Source organism: Lagenorhynchus albirostris, chromosome 12 (assembly GCF_949774975.1).
Source record: "Lagenorhynchus albirostris chromosome 12, mLagAlb1.1, whole genome shotgun sequence".
In the NCBI taxonomy this organism is placed as follows: Eukaryota; Metazoa; Chordata; class Mammalia; order Artiodactyla; family Delphinidae; genus Lagenorhynchus; species Lagenorhynchus albirostris.
In genome coordinates, this window is record NC_083106.1 from 61,036,453 (window position 1) to 61,054,252 (window position 17,800).

Here is a 17,800-nt window from a genome sequence, read left to right on the forward strand (position 1 = left end):
GATTGTTGTGAGGATGGAGTGGCAGCGTCTGAGTTTCTAACAGGCTGAACAGGAAACTGGAAGTCCTGTTAATAACTTTTTAATATTGATGCCTACTTTGGCGAGCCCTTGCCAGTTACAGATTCAGGAATTTCAAAAATTACAAACTATTTTTTTTCTTAGATGTTTGGAATGTGTTTTCCCACTTACTCATTTGTTTTTGTTTGTTTGTTTGCTTTTCTTGGTACCAGAGCTATGTAAGTTTTATTTTTCATTGAAGCATAGTTAATTTATAATATTATGTTAGTTTCAGGTATACAGCATAGTGAGTCAGTATTTTTACAGATTGTACTTCATTCAAAGTTATTAGAAGGTAATGACTATAATTCCCTGTGCTATACAATATATCCTTGTTGATGATCTGTTTTATACATAGTAGTTTGTATTGCTTCATCCCATACCCCTAAGTTGCTCCTCCGCACTTCCTTCTCTCCTCAGTAGTGACTAGTTTATTTCCTATATCTGTGAGTCTGTTTCTGTTTTGCGTATAAACTGATTTGTATTATTTTCTAGATTCCACATGTAGGTGATATCATACAGCATTTCTCTTTCACTTTCTGACTTATTTCACTAAGCATAATATTCCCCTGTAATCTCCCTTTTCCTCTGAGTCCCCTCATAGGGGCACAGGTCCAGACTGGCTTTCTTTTCTTCTCTTCCTAACCGATTACATGTTTATCTTTCTTATAGCCTGGGTTGTACAGTAGTCCTTCTCCTAATTCAGAGAACCAACCACACAGTGATCCATTGTTAGAGAGTGATTTTTGCTGGGTTTGCTGTTGTACGCTTAAATAACTCATTGCTGTTGTGTACACGTTCAATGCTATAATTTCCTTCGAAGTCCAGCTTTAGCTGAATGCCACAAATTTTCATAAATTTTTGTTTTTATTGATTTCAAAATGTCTTTATCTTTTGAGATTTCTTCTTTGACTCATGTATTATTTAAAGTGCATTGTTTAATCTCCATGCATTTGGGGATTTTTCAGCTGTTATTGATTTCTAGGTTAATTCCATTGTTGAATGAGAGCAGATGTATGAAATTCACTCTTTAAAATTTGTGTTTTATGGCCCAGAATAGTCTACCTTGGTCAGTGTTCCGTTTGAGCTTGAAAATAACGTGTATTCTGCTGTTGTCAGTTGAAGTAATCTGTAGATGTCGGTAATATCCTGTGGACCGATGGTGGTGTGGATTCAACTATCTCCTTTCTGATTTTCTGCCTGCTGGATCTCTCCATGTTTGATAGAGGAGTGATGAAGTCCCAACTATAAAGTGGGTTCATTTATTTCTCCTTAGAGTTCTATCAGTTTTTGCCTCATAGAATTTGATACTTCTGTTAGGTGCATACACAGTGAGAATTGTTTGGCCTTCTAAGAGAATTGACAGCTTTGTCATTACTTAAGGCCCCTGTTTATTCCTGATACTTTCTTGCTCTGAATTGTGCCCTGTCCAAAGACCAGTATAACTACCTTCATTTTCTTTGTTAGCATGTGATACCTGTCTTCATCCATTTACCTTTAACCTATGTGTCTTAATATTTAATGTCTAGGCAACATATAGTTGCGTCTTATTTTTCGATCCATTCTGACAACCACTGTCTTTTAACTAGGGCCTTTAGACTATTGATATTTAAAGTGATTATTGATATAGTTGTGTGAACATCTATATTTATTAGTGTTTTCTGTGTTGCCTTTGATCTTTGTTCCTACTTTCATCTTCTGCTCTTTTTCTGCCTTTTGTGGTTGTAATTGAGCATTTTATGATTCCATTTTCTCTCCTCTCTTATTATAACAGTGTTATTTAATTTTTCACTTTTTCAAATGGCTGCTTTTGAGTTTGCAATATACATGTACAACTAATCCCAGTATACTTTCAAATGAAATGGTACCACTTTACAGCTAGTGTACCTTATAAGAACAAAATAATCTTAATTCCGCCATTTTGCCCCTTGTATCATTGCTGTTATTTATGTTGCTTATTCATATGCAATGTTGCTTTTATTATTTTGAACAAACTGTTATGTGAGCGCAATCTAGAGAAATTAAAGTTTTTATTTTATTATCACTTATCCCTGTCTCTGATAGATACTCTTCCTCTATGGAGATCGGAGTTTTGTACCTATGTAACTTCCTCCTCTCTAAAGAACTTCTTTTGACATCTCTTGCAAGGCAGTGTACTAGTAATAAATTCCCTCAATATTTGTTTGTCTGGGAAAGTGTTTATCTTTCATTTCTGATAATTTTGCAGGATACAGAATTCTAGGTTTGTGAGCTTTTTAAAATTTCCTCAACACTTTCAATATTTTACTCCCCTATCATCTTCTTTGCATGCTTTCTGAGAAATTAGATATAGCTGTTATTTATATTATAAATATAATAATATGTTATATTATAATTGTTATTATATCTCTATGGTAGGTATGCACCTCCCCATCTTCTTTTCTTTCAGGATTCTTTGTTTGTCCTTTAATTTCTGTCATTTGAAAGTAACCTGTCGAGGAGCAGTTTTTCGGCATTTACCTTGCTTGTTCTCCAAGCTTCCTGGATATGTAGTTTGGTATTTGGAGTAATTATCAGCCATTATGCTTTCAAATATTGCTTTTCCTCCTCTCTCTCTTGCTTTCCCTTCTTGAATTCCTATAACCCATAAGTCGCATCTTTTGAAGTTGTTCCACAGCTCTTGGATATTATCTTATGTTTTGGGTTTTTTTCCTTAGTCTCTTTGCTTTATTCAGTGTAGGTGATTACTATTTAGATGACCTCAAGCTCAGAAATACTTTCCTCAGCTGTGTCTAATCTGCTAATAATTAGCTTGACAAAGATATTCTTCATTTCTGTTACAGTGTTTTTGATCTCTAGCATTTCTTTTCCTTCTTTCTTAGAATTTTCATCTCTATTCTTATATCACCCATGTGTTCATGCATTCTATCTACTTTATCCAGGAGAACCCTTAGCATGCTAATCCTAGTTTTTTTTTTAATTCCTGGTCTGATAATTCCATCATCAGTGCCATTTTGGGGTCTCTTTCTGATGCTCACTTTGTCTCTTGAATCTGTGGTTTTGCCTTTGAGTATGTCTTGTTTTTGTTTTTTGGTAGCCAGACTTGTACTGGATAAAAGACACTTCTGTAGCTAGGCTTTTACTAATGTAGTAGCAAGTTGTGGAGGGAGAGAAAGCTCTACTATAAGGTCTCAGATTTTTAGTCTGCCCATGCTTCTGGAGTATGAACTGCACACAGAGCTTCTCATCCCCACCCTTCCTTAGGTGGCACAAAATAGCTAAAGTGCACTAGTATTGGGTATTTTCTTCTCTCCAAGTAGAAAATTAGAGCTAGCAGGGTTGCATGTTTTTTCCCCCCAGGTCAGTTAGGCTCTAATAAACACCAGCAGCTTAGACTCTGGTTAACTGGTTTCCCCTGAGGGCAGGTCTTGTTAAGAAAAACCAAATGCCCTGGTACATTTTAAAATAGCTCCTCTTCCTCGTTCCCTGCCTGCAGCCTGAGAGGGGTTTTCTCTGATACTTTCTGTGAAAACCTAGTCAAGCTCCCATAGGTAAATCTCACCAACTTGTGCAGGCTCCTGTCTGACTGTTTGCCTTTGAGTATGTTTTCTTTTTGCTTTTGTGTGTTAACTGGATATGATACACTGGATAAAAGAAACATCTGTGAGTAGGCTTTGAGTAATGTAGTGGTAATTTTTGGAGGGAGAGGCAGCTTTACTATAGTGCTATAGTCAGGTCTCAGTACTTTAGTCTGCCCATGCCTCTGGACTGTAAACTGCACACAGTGCTTCCCATCCCCACCCTTCCTTAGGTGCCACAAAATAGCCAAAGTGCACTGCTATTGGGTATTTTCTTCTCCCCCCGTAGAAAATGAGAGCCAGCGGGTTTGAATATTGCTTTTTTCTCCAGGGCAATTAGGCTCTAATAAATCCCAGCAGTTTAGAATCTGGTTAACTAGCTTCGCCTGAGGACAAGCCTTGTTAAGGAGAATAAAACGTGCTGCTGCTTTTTAAATGGCTCCTCTTCTCCTTTCCCTGCTGGACGCCTGAAGGGGGTTTTCTCTGGTATTTACTATGGAAACTTGGTCAAGCTCTTGGAAGTAAATCTCGCCCATTTGTGGGGGCTCCTGTCTGATGGGGTTTGCTGGAGCGTTTAACTCTCAAAGTTGTCCAGAGTGGGCTTCCAGAAATGCATCAGTTATAGCTCAGGCTTTCCTACTGCAGCACTGGTGCTTGTGGAAGTTTCAGCTTGTGGTCTTCTGCTCAGGTAAGTTGTAAGTCTCTACTTGCCTGTGAATATCTCCAATTTTGGAAAGATATTTTGATTTGTTACCACCACCACCACCCCCCCCTCCGAGGCATCGAAGAAGAGTTGTTGCTTTTTCAGGTGGTTCAGCTTTTTGATTGTTGTGAGGATGGAGTGGCAGCGTCTGAGTTTCTAACAGGCTGAACAGGAAACTGGAAGTCCTGTTAATAACTTTTTAATATTGATGCCTACTTTGGCGAGCCCTTGCCAGTTACAGATTCAGGAATTTCAAAAATTACAAACTATTTTTTTTCTTAGATGTTTGGAATGTGTTTTCCCACTTACTCATTTGTTTCTGTTTGTTTGTTTGCTTTTCTTGGTACCAGAGCTATGTAAGTTTTATTTTTCATTGAAGCATAGTTAATTTATAATATTATGTTAGTTTCAGGTATACAGCATAGTGAGTCAGTATTTTTACAGATTGTACTTCATTCAAAGTTATTAGAAGGTAATGACTATAATTCCCTGTGCTATACAATATATCCTTGTTGATGATCTGTTTTATACATAGTAGTTTGTATTGCTTCATCCCATACCCCTAAGTTGCTCCTCCGCACTTCCTTCTCTCCTCAGTAGTGACTAGTTTATTTCCTATATCTGTGAGTCTGTTTCTGTTTTGCGTATAAACTGATTTGTATTATTTTCTAGATTCCACATGTAGGTGATATCATACAGCATTTCTCTTTCACTTTCTGACTTATTTCACTAAGCATAATATTCCCCTGTAATCTCCCTTTTCCTCTGAGTCCCCTCATAGGGGCACAGGTCCAGACTGGCTTTCTTTTCTTCTCTTCCTAACCGATTACATGTTTATCTTTCTTATAGCCTGGGTTGTACAGTAGTCCTTCTCCTAATTCAGAGAACCAACCACACAGTGATCCATTGTTAGAGAGTGATTTTTGCTGGGTTTGCTGTTGTACGCTTAAATAACTCATTGCTGTTGTGTACACGTTCAATGCTATAATTTCCTTCGAAGTCCAGCTTTAGCTGAATGCCACAAATTTTCATAAATTTTTGTTTTTATTGATTTCAAAATGTCTTTATCTTTTGAGATTTCTTCTTTGACTCATGTATTATTTAAAGTGCATTGTTTAATCTCCATGCATTTGGGGATTTTTCAGCTGTTATTGATTTCTAGGTTAATTCCATTGTTGAATGAGAGCAGATGTATGAAATTCACTCTTTAAAATTTGTGTTTTATGGCCCAGAATAGTCTACCTTGGTCAGTGTTCCGTTTGAGCTTGAAAATAACGTGTATTCTGCTGTTGTCAGTTGAAGTAATCTGTAGATGTCGGTAATATCCTGTGGACCGATGGTGGTGTGGATTCAACTATCTCCTTTCTGATTTTCTGCCTGCTGGATCTCTCCATGTTTGATAGAGGAGTGATGAAGTCCCAACTATAAAGTGGGTTCATTTATTTCTCCTTAGAGTTCTATCAGTTTTTGCCTCATAGAATTTGATACTTCTGTTAGGTGCATACACAGTGAGAATTGTTTGGCCTTCTAAGAGAATTGACAGCTTTGTCATTACTTAAGGCCCCTGTTTATTCCTGATACTTTCTTGCTCTGAATTGTGCCCTGTCCAAAGACCAGTATTAACTACCTTCATTTTCTTTGTTAGCATGTGATACCTGTCTTCATCCATTTACCTTTAACCTATGTGTCTTAATATTTAATGTCTAGGCAACATATAGTTGCGTCTTATTTTTCGATCCATTCTGACAACCACTGTCTTTTAACTAGGGCCTTTAGACTATTGATATTTAAAGTGATTATTGATATAGTTGTGTGAACATCTATATTTATTAGTGTTTTCTGTGTTGCCTTTGATCTTTGTTCCTACTTTCATCTTCTGCTCTTTTTCTGCCTTTTGTGGTTGTAATTGAGCATTTTATGATTCCATTTTCTCTCCTCTCTTATTATAACAGTGTTATTTAATTTTTCACTTTTTCAAATGGCTGCTTTTGAGTTTGCAATATACATGTACAACTAATCCCAGTATACTTTCAAATGAAATGGTACCACTTTACAGCTAGTGTACCTTATAAGAACAAAATAATCTTAATTCCGCCATTTTGCCCCTTGTATCATTGCTGTTATTTATGTTGCTTATTCATATGCAATGTTGCTTTTATTATTTTGAACAAACTGTTATGTGAGCGCAATCTAGAGAAATTAAAGTTTTTATTTTATTATCACTTATCCCTGTCTCTGATAGATACTCTTCCTCTATGGAGATCGGAGTTTTGTACCTATGTAACTTCCTCCTCTCTAAAGAACTTCTTTTGACATCTCTTGCAAGGCAGTGTACTAGTAATAAATTCCCTCAATATTTGTTTGTCTGGGAAAGTGTTTATCTTTCATTTCTGATAATTTTGCAGGATACAGAATTCTAGGTTTGTGAGCTTTTTAAAATTTCCTCAACACTTTCAATATTTTACTCCCCTATCATCTTCTTTGCATGCTTTCTGAGAAATTAGATATAGCTGTTATTTATATTATAAATATAATAATATGTTATATTATAATTGTTATTATATCTCTATGGTAGGTATGCACCTCCCCATCTTCTTTTCTTTCAGGATTCTTTGTTTGTCCTTTAATTTCTGTCATTTGAAAGTAACCTGTCGAGGAGCAGTTTTTCGGCATTTACCTTGCTTGTTCTCCAAGCTTCCTGGATATGTAGTTTGGTATTTGGAGTAATTATCAGCCATTATGCTTTCAAATATTGCTTTTCCTCCTCTCTCTCTTGCTTTCCCTTCTTGAATTCCTATAACCCATAAGTCGCATCTTTTGAAGTTGTTCCACAGCTCTTGGATATTATCTTATGTTTTGGGTTTTTTTCCTTAGTCTCTTTGCTTTATTCAGTGTAGGTGATTACTATTTAGATGACCTCAAGCTCAGAAATACTTTCCTCAGCTGTGTCTAATCTGCTAATAATTAGCTTGACAAAGATATTCTTCATTTCTGTTACAGTGTTTTTGATCTCTAGCATTTCTTTTCCTTCTTTCTTAGAATTTTCATCTCTATTCTTATATCACCCATGTGTTCATGCATTCTATCTACTTTATCCAGGAGAACCCTTAGCATGCTAATCCTAGTTTTTTTTTTAATTCCTGGTCTGATAATTCCATCATCAGTGCCATTTTGGGGTCTCTCTCTGATGCTCACTTTGTCTCTTGAATCTGTGGTTTTGCCTTTGAGTATGTCTTGTTTTTGTTTTTTGGTAGCCAGACTTGTACTGGATAAAAGACACTTCTGTAGCTAGGCTTTTACTAATGTAGTAGCAAGTTGTGGAGGGAGAGAAAGCTCTACTATAAGGTCTCAGATTTTTAGTCTGCCCATGCTTCTGGAGTATGAACTGCACACAGAGCTTCTCATCCCCACCCTTCCTTAGGTGGCACAAAATAGCTAAAGTGCACTAGTATTGGGTATTTTCTTCTCTCCAAGTAGAAAATTAGAGCTAGCAGGGTTGCATGTTTTTTCCCCCCAGGTCAGTTAGGCTCTAATAAACACCAGCAGCTTAGACTCTGGTTAACTGGTTTCCCCTGAGGGCAGGTCTTGTTAAGAAAAACCAAATGCCCTGGTACATTTTAAAATAGCTCCTCTTCCTCGTTCCCTGCCTGCAGCCTGAGAGGGGTTTTCTCTGATACTTTCTGTGAAAACCTAGTCAAGCTCCCATAGGTAAATCTCACCAACTTGTGCAGGCTCCTGTCTGACTGTTTGCCTTTGAGTATGTTTTCTTTTTGCTTTTGTGTGTTAACTGGATATGATACACTGGATAAAAGAAACATCTGTGAGTAGGCTTTGAGTAATGTAGTGGTAATTTTTGGAGGGAGAGGCAGCTTTACTATAGTGCTATAGTCAGGTCTCAGTACTTTAGTCTGCCCATGCCTCTGGACTGTAAACTGCACACAGTGCTTCCCATCCCCACCCTTCCTTAGGTGCCACAAAATAGCCAAAGTGCACTGCTATTGGGTATTTTCTTCTCCCCCCGTAGAAAATGAGAGCCAGCGGGTTTGAATATTGCTTTTTTCTCCAGGGCAATTAGGCTCTAATAAATCCCAGCAGTTTAGAATCTGGTTAACTAGCTTCGCCTGAGGACAAGCCTTGTTAAGGAGAATAAAACGTGCTGCTGCTTTTTAAATGGCTCCTCTTCTCCTTTCCCTGCTGGACGCCTGAAGGGGGTTTTCTCTGGTATTTACTATGGAAACTTGGTCAAGCTCTTGGAAGTAAATCTCGCCCATTTGTGGGGGCTCCTGTCTGATGGGGTTTGCTGGAGCGTTTAACTCTCAAAGTTGTCCAGAGTGGGCTTCCAGAAATGCATCAGTTATAGCTCAGGCTTTCCTACTGCAGCACTGGTGCTTGTGGAAGTTTCAGCTTGTGGTCTTCTGCTCAGGTAAGTTGTAAGTCTCTACTTGCCTGTGAATATCTCCAATTTTGGAAAGATATTTTGATTTGTTACCACCACCACCACCCCCCCCTCCGAGGCATCGAAGAAGAGTTGTTGCTTTTTCAGGTGGTTCAGCTTTTTGATTGTTGTGAGGATGGAGTGGCAGCGTCTGAGTTTCTAACAGGCTGAACAGGAAACTGGAAGTCCTGTTAATAACTTTTTAATATTGATGCCTACTTTGGCGAGCCCTTGCCAGTTACAGATTCAGGAATTTCAAAAATTACAAACTATTTTTTTTCTTAGATGTTTGGAATGTGTTTTCCCACTTACTCATTTGTTTTTGTTTGTTTGTTTGCTTTTCTTGGTACCAGAGCTATGTAAGTTTTATTTTTCATTGAAGCATAGTTAATTTATAATATTATGTTAGTTTCAGGTATACAGCATAGTGAGTCAGTATTTTTACAGATTGTACTTCATTCAAAGTTATTAGAAGGTAATGACTATAATTCCCTGTGCTATACAATATATCCTTGTTGATGATCTGTTTTATACATAGTAGTTTGTATTGCTTCATCCCATACCCCTAAGTTGCTCCTCCGCACTTCCTTCTCTCCTCAGTAGTGACTAGTTTATTTCCTATATCTGTGAGTCTGTTTCTGTTTTGCGTATAAACTGATTTGTATTATTTTCTAGATTCCACATGTAGGTGATATCATACAGCATTTCTCTTTCACTTTCTGACTTATTTCACTAAGCATAATATTCCCCTGTAATCTCCCTTTTCCTCTGAGTCCCCTCATAGGGGCACAGGTCCAGACTGGCTTTCTTTTCTTCTCTTCCTAACCGATTACATGTTTATCTTTCTTATAGCCTGGGTTGTACAGTAGTCCTTCTCCTAATTCAGAGAACCAACCACACAGTGATCCATTGTTAGAGAGTGATTTTTGCTGGGTTTGCTGTTGTACGCTTAAATAACTCATTGCTGTTGTGTACACGTTCAATGCTATAATTTCCTTCGAAGTCCAGCTTTAGCTGAATGCCACAAATTTTCATAAATTTTTGTTTTTATTGATTTCAAAATGTCTTTATCTTTTGAGATTTCTTCTTTGACTCATGTATTATTTAAAGTGCATTGTTTAATCTCCATGCATTTGGGGATTTTTCAGCTGTTATTGATTTCTAGGTTAATTCCATTGTTGAATGAGAGCAGATGTATGAAATTCACTCTTTAAAATTTGTGTTTTATGGCCCAGAATAGTCTACCTTGGTCAGTGTTCCGTTTGAGCTTGAAAATAACGTGTATTCTGCTGTTGTCAGTTGAAGTAATCTGTAGATGTCGGTAATATCCTGTGGACCGATGGTGGTGTGGATTCAACTATCTCCTTTCTGATTTTCTGCCTGCTGGATCTCTCCATGTTTGATAGAGGAGTGATGAAGTCCCAACTATAAAGTGGGTTCATTTATTTCTCCTTAGAGTTCTATCAGTTTTTGCCTCATAGAATTTGATACTTCTGTTAGGTGCATACACAGTGAGAATTGTTTGGCCTTCTAAGAGAATTGACAGCTTTGTCATTACTTAAGGCCCCTGTTTATTCCTGATACTTTCTTGCTCTGAATTGTGCCCTGTCCAAAGACCAGTATAACTACCTTCATTTTCTTTGTTAGCATGTGATACCTGTCTTCATCCATTTACCTTTAACCTATGTGTCTTAATATTTAATGTCTAGGCAACATATAGTTGCGTCTTATTTTTCGATCCATTCTGACAACCACTGTCTTTTAACTAGGGCCTTTAGACTATTGATATTTAAAGTGATTATTGATATAGTTGTGTGAACATCTATATTTATTAGTGTTTTCTGTGTTGCCTTTGATCTTTGTTCCTACTTTCATCTTCTGCTCTTTTTCTGCCTTTTGTGGTTGTAATTGAGCATTTTATGATTCCATTTTCTCTCCTCTCTTATTATAACAGTGTTATTTAATTTTTCACTTTTTCAAATGGCTGCTTTTGAGTTTGCAATATACATGTACAACTAATCCCAGTATACTTTCAAATGAAATGGTACCACTTTACAGCTAGTGTACCTTATAAGAACAAAATAATCTTAATTCCGCCATTTTGCCCCTTGTATCATTGCTGTTATTTATGTTGCTTATTCATATGCAATGTTGCTTTTATTATTTTGAACAAACTGTTATGTGAGCGCAATCTAGAGAAATTAAAGTTTTTATTTTATTATCACTTATCCCTGTCTCTGATAGATACTCTTCCTCTATGGAGATCGGAGTTTTGTACCTATGTAACTTCCTCCTCTCTAAAGAACTTCTTTTGACATCTCTTGCAAGGCAGTGTACTAGTAATAAATTCCCTCAATATTTGTTTGTCTGGGAAAGTGTTTATCTTTCATTTCTGATAATTTTGCAGGATACAGAATTCTAGGTTTGTGAGCTTTTTAAAATTTCCTCAACACTTTCAATATTTTACTCCCCTATCATCTTCTTTGCATGCTTTCTGAGAAATTAGATATAGCTGTTATTTATATTATAAATATAATAATATGTTATATTATAATTGTTATTATATCTCTATGGTAGGTATGCACCTCCCCATCTTCTTTTCTTTCAGGATTCTTTGTTTGTCCTTTAATTTCTGTCATTTGAAAGTAACCTGTCGAGGAGCAGTTTTTCGGCATTTACCTTGCTTGTTCTCCAAGCTTCCTGGATATGTAGTTTGGTATTTGGAGTAATTATCAGCCATTATGCTTTCAAATATTGCTTTTCCTCCTCTCTCTCTTGCTTTCCCTTCTTGAATTCCTATAACCCATAAGTCGCATCTTTTGAAGTTGTTCCACAGCTCTTGGATATTATCTTATGTTTTGGGTTTTTTTCCTTAGTCTCTTTGCTTTATTCAGTGTAGGTGATTACTATTTAGATGACCTCAAGCTCAGAAATACTTTCCTCAGCTGTGTCTAATCTGCTAATAATTAGCTTGACAAAGATATTCTTCATTTCTGTTACAGTGTTTTTGATCTCTAGCATTTCTTTTCCTTCTTTCTTAGAATTTTCATCTCTATTCTTATATCACCCATGTGTTCATGCATTCTATCTACTTTATCCAGGAGAACCCTTAGCATGCTAATCCTAGTTTTTTTTTTAATTCCTGGTCTGATAATTCCATCATCAGTGCCATTTTGGGGTCTCTTTCTGATGCTCACTTTGTCTCTTGAATCTGTGGTTTTGCCTTTGAGTATGTCTTGTTTTTGTTTTTTGGTAGCCAGACTTGTACTGGATAAAAGACACTTCTGTAGCTAGGCTTTTACTAATGTAGTAGCAAGTTGTGGAGGGAGAGAAAGCTCTACTATAAGGTCTCAGATTTTTAGTCTGCCCATGCTTCTGGAGTATGAACTGCACACAGAGCTTCTCATCCCCACCCTTCCTTAGGTGGCACAAAATAGCTAAAGTGCACTAGTATTGGGTATTTTCTTCTCTCCAAGTAGAAAATTAGAGCTAGCAGGGTTGCATGTTTTTTCCCCCCAGGTCAGTTAGGCTCTAATAAACACCAGCAGCTTAGACTCTGGTTAACTGGTTTCCCCTGAGGGCAGGTCTTGTTAAGAAAAACCAAATGCCCTGGTACATTTTAAAATAGCTCCTCTTCCTCGTTCCCTGCCTGCAGCCTGAGAGGGGTTTTCTCTGATACTTTCTGTGAAAACCTAGTCAAGCTCCCATAGGTAAATCTCACCAACTTGTGCAGGCTCCTGTCTGACTGTTTGCCTTTGAGTATGTTTTCTTTTTGCTTTTGTGTGTTAACTGGATATGATACACTGGATAAAAGAAACATCTGTGAGTAGGCTTTGAGTAATGTAGTGGTAATTTTTGGAGGGAGAGGCAGCTTTACTATAGTGCTATAGTCAGGTCTCAGTACTTTAGTCTGCCCATGCCTCTGGACTGTAAACTGCACACAGTGCTTCCCATCCCCACCCTTCCTTAGGTGCCACAAAATAGCCAAAGTGCACTGCTATTGGGTATTTTCTTCTCCCCCCGTAGAAAATGAGAGCCAGCGGGTTTGAATATTGCTTTTTTCTCCAGGGCAATTAGGCTCTAATAAATCCCAGCAGTTTAGAATCTGGTTAACTAGCTTCGCCTGAGGACAAGCCTTGTTAAGGAGAATAAAACGTGCTGCTGCTTTTTAAATGGCTCCTCTTCTCCTTTCCCTGCTGGACGCCTGAAGGGGGTTTTCTCTGGTATTTACTATGGAAACTTGGTCAAGCTCTTGGAAGTAAATCTCGCCCATTTGTGGGGGCTCCTGTCTGATGGGGTTTGCTGGAGCGTTTAACTCTCAAAGTTGTCCAGAGTGGGCTTCCAGAAATGCATCAGTTATAGCTCAGGCTTTCCTACTGCAGCACTGGTGCTTGTGGAAGTTTCAGCTTGTGGTCTTCTGCTCAGGTAAGTTGTAAGTCTCTACTTGCCTGTGAATATCTCCAATTTTGGAAAGATATTTTGATTTGTTACCACCACCACCACCCCCCCCTCCGAGGCATCGAAGAAGAGTTGTTGCTTTTTCAGGTGGTTCAGCTTTTTGATTGTTGTGAGGATGGAGTGGCAGCGTCTGAGTTTCTAACAGGCTGAACAGGAAACTGGAAGTCCTGTTAATAACTTTTTAATATTGATGCCTACTTTGGCGAGCCCTTGCCAGTTACAGATTCAGGAATTTCAAAAATTACAAACTATTTTTTTTCTTAGATGTTTGGAATGTGTTTTCCCACTTACTCATTTGTTTTTGTTTGTTTGTTTGCTTTTCTTGGTACCAGAGCTATGTAAGTTTTATTTTTCATTGAAGCATAGTTAATTTATAATATTATGTTAGTTTCAGGTATACAGCATAGTGAGTCAGTATTTTTACAGATTGTACTTCATTCAAAGTTATTAGAAGGTAATGACTATAATTCCCTGTGCTATACAATATATCCTTGTTGATGATCTGTTTTATACATAGTAGTTTGTATTGCTTCATCCCATACCCCTAAGTTGCTCCTCCGCACTTCCTTCTCTCCTCAGTAGTGACTAGTTTATTTCCTATATCTGTGAGTCTGTTTCTGTTTTGCGTATAAACTGATTTGTATTATTTTCTAGATTCCACATGTAGGTGATATCATACAGCATTTCTCTTTCACTTTCTGACTTATTTCACTAAGCATAATATTCCCCTGTAATCTCCCTTTTCCTCTGAGTCCCCTCATAGGGGCACAGGTCCAGACTGGCTTTCTTTTCTTCTCTTCCTAACCGATTACATGTTTATCTTTCTTATAGCCTGGGTTGTACAGTAGTCCTTCTCCTAATTCAGAGAACCAACCACACAGTGATCCATTGTTAGAGAGTGATTTTTGCTGGGTTTGCTGTTGTACGCTTAAATAACTCATTGCTGTTGTGTACACGTTCAATGCTATAATTTCCTTCGAAGTCCAGCTTTAGCTGAATGCCACAAATTTTCATAAATTTTTGTTTTTATTGATTTCAAAATGTCTTTATCTTTTGAGATTTCTTCTTTGACTCATGTATTATTTAAAGTGCATTGTTTAATCTCCATGCATTTGGGGATTTTTCAGCTGTTATTGATTTCTAGGTTAATTCCATTGTTGAATGAGAGCAGATGTATGAAATTCACTCTTTAAAATTTGTGTTTTATGGCCCAGAATAGTCTACCTTGGTCAGTGTTCCGTTTGAGCTTGAAAATAACGTGTATTCTGCTGTTGTCAGTTGAAGTAATCTGTAGATGTCGGTAATATCCTGTGGACCGATGGTGGTGTGGATTCAACTATCTCCTTTCTGATTTTCTGCCTGCTGGATCTCTCCATGTTTGATAGAGGAGTGATGAAGTCCCAACTATAAAGTGGGTTCATTTATTTCTCCTTAGAGTTCTATCAGTTTTTGCCTCATAGAATTTGATACTTCTGTTAGGTGCATACACAGTGAGAATTGTTTGGCCTTCTAAGAGAATTGACAGCTTTGTCATTACTTAAGGCCCCTGTTTATTCCTGATACTTTCTTGCTCTGAATTGTGCCCTGTCCAAAGACCAGTATAACTACCTTCATTTTCTTTGTTAGCATGTGATACCTGTCTTCATCCATTTACCTTTAACCTATGTGTCTTAATATTTAATGTCTAGGCAACATATAGTTGCGTCTTATTTTTCGATCCATTCTGACAACCACTGTCTTTTAACTAGGGCCTTTAGACTATTGATATTTAAAGTGATTATTGATATAGTTGTGTGAACATCTATATTTATTAGTGTTTTCTGTGTTGCCTTTGATCTTTGTTCCTACTTTCATCTTCTGCTCTTTTTCTGCCTTTTGTGGTTGTAATTGAGCATTTTATGATTCCATTTTCTCTCCTCTCTTATTATAACAGTGTTATTTAATTTTTCACTTTTTCAAATGGCTGCTTTTGAGTTTGCAATATACATGTACAACTAATCCCAGTATACTTTCAAATGAAATGGTACCACTTTACAGCTAGTGTACCTTATAAGAACAAAATAATCTTAATTCCGCCATTTTGCCCCTTGTATCATTGCTGTTATTTATGTTGCTTATTCATATGCAATGTTGCTTTTATTATTTTGAACAAACTGTTATGTGAGCGCAATCTAGAGAAATTAAAGTTTTTATTTTATTATCACTTATCCCTGTCTCTGATAGATACTCTTCCTCTATGGAGATCGGAGTTTTGTACCTATGTAACTTCCTCCTCTCTAAAGAACTTCTTTTGACATCTCTTGCAAGGCAGTGTACTAGTAATAAATTCCCTCAATATTTGTTTGTCTGGGAAAGTGTTTATCTTTCATTTCTGATAATTTTGCAGGATACAGAATTCTAGGTTTGTGAGCTTTTTAAAATTTCCTCAACACTTTCAATATTTTACTCCCCTATCATCTTCTTTGCATGCTTTCTGAGAAATTAGATATAGCTGTTATTTATATTATAAATATAATAATATGTTATATTATAATTGTTATTATATCTCTATGGTAGGTATGCACCTCCCCATCTTCTTTTCTTTCAGGATTCTTTGTTTGTCCTTTAATTTCTGTCATTTGAAAGTAACCTGTCGAGGAGCAGTTTTTCGGCATTTACCTTGCTTGTTCTCCAAGCTTCCTGGATATGTAGTTTGGTATTTGGAGTAATTATCAGCCATTATGCTTTCAAATATTGCTTTTCCTCCTCTCTCTCTTGCTTTCCCTTCTTGAATTCCTATAACCCATAAGTCGCATCTTTTGAAGTTGTTCCACAGCTCTTGGATATTATCTTATGTTTTGGGTTTTTTTCCTTAGTCTCTTTGCTTTATTCAGTGTAGGTGATTACTATTTAGATGACCTCAAGCTCAGAAATACTTTCCTCAGCTGTGTCTAATCTGCTAATAATTAGCTTGACAAAGATATTCTTCATTTCTGTTACAGTGTTTTTGATCTCTAGCATTTCTTTTCCTTCTTTCTTAGAATTTTCATCTCTATTCTTATATCACCCATGTGTTCATGCATTCTATCTACTTTATCCAGGAGAACCCTTAGCATGCTAATCCTAGTTTTTTTTTTAATTCCTGGTCTGATAATTCCATCATCAGTGCCATTTTGGGGTCTCTTTCTGATGCTCACTTTGTCTCTTGAATCTGTGGTTTTGCCTTTGAGTATGTCTTGTTTTTGTTTTTTGGTAGCCAGACTTGTACTGGATAAAAGACACTTCTGTAGCTAGGCTTTTACTAATGTAGTAGCAAGTTGTGGAGGGAGAGAAAGCTCTACTATAAGGTCTCAGATTTTTAGTCTGCCCATGCTTCTGGAGTATGAACTGCACACAGAGCTTCTCATCCCCACCCTTCCTTAGGTGGCACAAAATAGCTAAAGTGCACTAGTATTGGGTATTTTCTTCTCTCCAAGTAGAAAATTAGAGCTAGCAGGGTTGCATGTTTTTTCCCCCCAGGTCAGTTAGGCTCTAATAAACACCAGCAGCTTAGACTCTGGTTAACTGGTTTCCCCTGAGGGCAGGTCTTGTTAAGAAAAACCAAATGCCCTGGTACATTTTAAAATAGCTCCTCTTCCTCGTTCCCTGCCTGCAGCCTGAGAGGGGTTTTCTCTGATACTTTCTGTGAAAACCTAGTCAAGCTCCCATAGGTAAATCTCACCAACTTGTGCAGGCTCCTGTCTGACTGTTTGCCTTTGAGTATGTTTTCTTTTTGCTTTTGTGTGTTAACTGGATATGATACACTGGATAAAAGAAACATCTGTGAGTAGGCTTTGAGTAATGTAGTGGTAATTTTTGGAGGGAGAGGCAGCTTTACTATAGTGCTATAGTCAGGTCTCAGTACTTTAGTCTGCCCATGCCTCTGGACTGTAAACTGCACACAGTGCTTCCCATCCCCACCCTTCCTTAGGTGCCACAAAATAGCCAAAGTGCACTGCTATTGGGTATTTTCTTCTCCCCCCGTAGAAAATGAGAGCCAGCGGGTTTGAATATTGCTTTTTTCTCCAGGGCAATTAGGCTCTAATAAATCCCAGCAGTTTAGAATCTGGTTAACTAGCTTCGCCTGAGGACAAGCCTTGTTAAGGAGAATAAAACGTGCTGCTGCTTTTTAAATGGCTCCTCTTCTCCTTTCCCTGCTGGACGCCTGAAGGGGGTTTTCTCTGGTATTTACTATGGAAACTTGGTCAAGCTCTTGGAAGTAAATCTCGCCCATTTGTGGGGGCTCCTGTCTGATGGGGTTTGCTGGAGCGTTTAACTCTCAAAGTTGTCCAGAGTGGGCTTCCAGAAATGCATCAGTTATAGCTCAGGCTTTCCTACTGCAGCACTGGTGCTTGTGGAAGTTTCAGCTTGTGGTCTTCTGCTCAGGTAAGTTGTAAGTCTCTACTTGCCTGTGAATATCTCCAATTTTGGAAAGATATTTTGATTTGTTACCACCACCACCACCCCCCCCTCCGAGGCATCGAAGAAGAGTTGTTGCTTTTTCAGGTGGTTCAGCTTTTTGATTGTTGTGAGGATGGAGTGGCAGCGTCTGAGTTTCTAACAGGCTGAACA